Source organism: Peromyscus eremicus, chromosome 7 (genome assembly GCF_949786415.1).
Source record: "Peromyscus eremicus chromosome 7, PerEre_H2_v1, whole genome shotgun sequence".
NCBI lineage: Eukaryota > Metazoa > Chordata > Mammalia > Rodentia > Cricetidae > Peromyscus > Peromyscus eremicus.
This window is the reverse complement of record NC_081422.1, coordinates 66,948,574-66,952,664: the sequence shown is the minus strand read 5'-3', so window position 1 is coordinate 66,952,664 and position 4,091 is coordinate 66,948,574. Positions and strand designations below refer to the sequence as shown.

The 4,091-nt window shown below is 43.9% G+C and overlaps 1 pseudogene; it reads left to right on the top strand.

Moving 5' to 3' along the window:
* Positions 1–529: 529 nt before the first annotated feature.
* Positions 530–1,330, top strand: LOC131914376 (GTP-binding nuclear protein Ran-like; annotated as a pseudogene).
* The last annotated feature ends 2,761 nt before the right edge of the window (positions 1,331–4,091 follow it).

Here is a 4,091-nt window from a genome sequence, read left to right as displayed (position 1 = left end):
AAAAGCATGTCATTGTAGTCCCAGGACTACTGAGGCAGAGACAGGAAGTTCCCTGGGGCTCTCTGGTCAGCCAGTCTGCCCTAACTGATAAACTCTAGGCCGAGAGAGACCCTGTCTCAAAGAAGGTGGATTTTATTCCCGAGGATGGTACCTAAGATGTCCTCTGGCTGTCATAGGCATGCACACACATTTGCACATGAACACACATGAACATACATACAGACACATATATAATATATTGTATATATACACATATGTGTATATATATATAAACTTCGGAGAAATGTATATTCCGGTCTGGAAAGTAAAAATGTAGACACCGAGAAACTGAGATAGGCTGGAGAGGTGGCACAGGGGAAAAAGTGCTGGCCTTGCAAGTGTGAGGACCTAAGTTCAAATCCCCAGAATCCATGTGTATTAGTCAGAGCTCTGTAAGGAACAGAATTGATAGAATGAACATATATCTTTATATTAAAAAGGGACTTAGGAGTCAGACAGGCATGGAGGCTCTTCTTGAAGGATCGCTGCGATGGCTACCCAGGCAGAGCTGCAGGTCCAGTGGAAGCTCGTCTTGGTGGGCAACAGTGGCACCGGAAGACAACGTTCACGTTTGAGAATCGCCACTTGAAGGGCGAGTTCGAGAAGAAGTCTGTAGCCACCCTGGGCATGGAGGTGCACCCGCTCGTCTTCCATACCAACAGAGGACCCATCAAGTTCAATGTGTGGGACACAGCTGGCTAGAAGTTCGGGGGCCTGCGCGATGGCTACTGCATCCAAGACCGGTGTGCCAATGTTTGATGGAGCATCAAGAGTCACCTACAAGAACCTATCTAACTGGCCTAGAGATCTGGTGCGTGTGTGTGAAAACATCCGCATTGTATTGTGTGGCAATAAAGTGGATATTAAGGACAGAAAAGTGAAGGCAAAATCTATTGTCTTCCACCGAAACAAGACCCTTCAGTACTATGATATTCTTGCCAAAAGTAACTACAACTTTGAAAAGCCTTACTTCGGGCTCACCAGAGAGCTCACTGGAGACCCTAATTTGGAGTTTGATGCCATGCGTGCTCTTGCCCCGCCTGAGGTGGTCCTGGACCCAGCTTTGGCAGCACAGTATGAGCATGATTTAGAGGTTGCTCAGACGACTGCCCTCCCGGACGAGGATGATGACCTGTGAGAACGTAGAGCTGGAGCCCTGAGTCAGAAGTCTAGTTTTATAGGCAACTGTCCTGTGACGTCAGTGGCGCAGCGAGTGAGCCACCTTATTTAGCTAAGCAGATTGTGTACTTCATTGGGATGCTGAAGGAGATGAACGGGCTTCAGAGTGAATGTGGCGGTTAAAACATACCTTCATATTTTTTTTTTTTTGGACTTGCATATTCAGCTGTTTGGAACACAGTTGCTTCCTTCCTGAATTTCAAAAATAAGAATTCTATAGCACATGACAGTATTCAGTGGTGGAATCTTGTTTGTTCCTGTCAATCTCGTTCTTTTTGTTTAGAATCAGAATAAAGTTGTATTTCAAATAATCTTAAAAAAAAGGGGGGGGGGACTCACTAGAGTGGCTTATAGGCCGTGGTTCAAGTAATCCAACAATGACTGTCTCCTGATGGGAACAAGTCCAGGAGACTGGATTTCTCATCAGTTCCATCTGGTGCTGGAGTCCCAGGGAGGTCCTAGAGCTGCGGTTCTCAACCTTCCTAATGCTGCACGCGACCCTTTACTACAGTTCCTCATGTTGTGGTGACCCCCAACCATAAAACTATTTTTGTTGCTACTCCGTAACTGTAATTTTGCTAATGTTACAAACTGTAGTGTAAATATCTGATGTATAGGCCATCTGGTAGGTGACCCTTGTGAAGGGGTCGTTCAACCCCCAAAGGGGTCATGATCCACAGATTGGGAACCACTGTCTTAGAGAGTTGACGGTTTTCAGTCCAGTTTGGAGTCCTGAAGAAGCAGGGCTCACACCAGGGAAGGAATGGCTCAGGGTAGATAAAGTTGCCAGGGAGAGTGACGGTAAACAGACAGGATGCCCAAGCTTCCTTCTTCCATGTCCTGTTACGTGGGCTGTCACCAGAAGGTGTGATTTAGTATGTGTCTTCTGACCTCAAATGATCCAGATTTGGGGGGGTCTCCCACTTCAAATAATCCAACCAAGGAAACTCCCTCACAGATGTGGCAGCTTCTTGAGTTTTAGTTGATTCCAGATGGAGTCATGTTGACAACTCAGATTAGCCATCCCTCTACATTAAGTAGATTTTGGTAGCCAAGTAACTCTGAACAGTTCACTACGTTTAAGGTTGGTTTCCTTATGTGTAAAATAGAAATATGTTTATTACTACCTTCTAGAGCTATGAGAGTATCATACAGAATCTATGAAAAAATTCTTAACTCAAATGAAGTGCTTAGTAAATGTAGCTATTCTAATAGCTTTCATAATTGGATTTGAAAATTTAACTCATCGAGTATCCTAAAGGGGCACTTCTCTGGTGTTCTGTTTGGATGTGCTAAGCTACAGAAACTGCTCCATTTGGGGTGCTCCATCCACCTGATGTCATGGATAATGTCTTGAGTTCCAAGCTGCTTACTGGTATCCACTTTCCTTGGTCCTGCTCATTTAAAGGCACCCTCTATGTGACATTCAGCTTTTCTCTCTCTGATCATCTTACCACTACGGTTTTTGTTTTTCTCCCTAAGTTGGAAGTGTTTCATCAGTTGAATCCAGACGTGTTGAAAGGTGAGATGAATTTTTCTGATCTAAGGGTGTTTTGTGTGCTTCGGGAGATAGTTAAGTTAATTGTCAACTTAACAGAATCTAGAATCACCAGGGAGATGGCCCTCTGGGCATGACAGTGTGGGATTATCTTGATTACATTAATTGATGTTCCAAGACCCATCATGACTGTTGGCAGGACCATTCTCCTGGGCTGTTTAAGAAGGAGAAAGCAGGCTGAGCACTAAGAGGTACTCATCACTCTCTGTTTCTTGACAGTTCACCCGCGTGACCAGCTGCCTCAAGCTCCTGCTTGCTTGACTTCCCCACGGTGATGGACTGTCCCTTGACGTAGAAGCCAAAAGAAACGCTTTCTCCCTTGAGTTGCTTTTTGGGGGGTGGGCAGGGGGACTAAGACACCTGGCTTTTCACGTGCCTTCTTATCCCTCTAGATCATCCCAGGCCATGCTTATGGGATTTCTGCCTCAGTCAATTGCTCAGAATTCGAGTTCCCCATTGGGAACAGTGAATCAAAGGCATGTGGAAGAGGATGCTAACAGCCTGCTCTGGAGGGGCTGAATCCAGTGCTCCACAAACTCAAGCTTTTGTTAGGCTGCTGCTTCTGAAATCCCAAGTTGCTGGCCTTTCCAGATCTCCTATTTTGTCTACCCAGGCTCACTGGCAGAAATTCAGTGCCAATCTGACTTGGTAAATTTGCCATATGAACTTTGGCTTGCTACCCTGTGACACAACCCTATAACTGGGTCAGTTCCTCTCCTGACCCACCTGGGACTTGGCTCCCTGTAGAGCTCAGGACAAAGCTCCTACAAGCTTGGCTCCATAAGCGACCTCCTATTTAATGCCCTGAAGAACTTCTGCTCTGTGCTGCATTACATGTGTGCTTTTAAAATCTCCTAATCACCTGATTTTATGACAGACACTAATTTGTTACCGAGCTTCAGATTCCATTTTTGTTTTAGCGCCCTAGGAAAATTGCTCAAGTTGCTTTAATTAGTATCAATTTGGTTGTCAAATTTTCAAGATGAAGCTATTGTGTTTCAGCATTATTTAAGCTAGGGCATTAAAATTAGCTGGGGATTTTTTTTTTCAAGAATCACTAATTATGACCCAATTTTAAATGTAACATTTACAAAGAATTATTAATAAGTCTATATCCTATCTCTTTGGGCTACAATATCTCATAGTTATATAAAAAGTTAATTGCTAGCCAAAATTTGTATCCCTATTCACTGTGTAAAATATGTCAACGCAATTGTCTATATTAGAAGAGGCAGAATGTGAGTAATTGCAAAGTAATTTATATTTGTCTTTGGAGTGCAGTCGCTCTTAAATTTGAATATGTCTGAGTCTGATG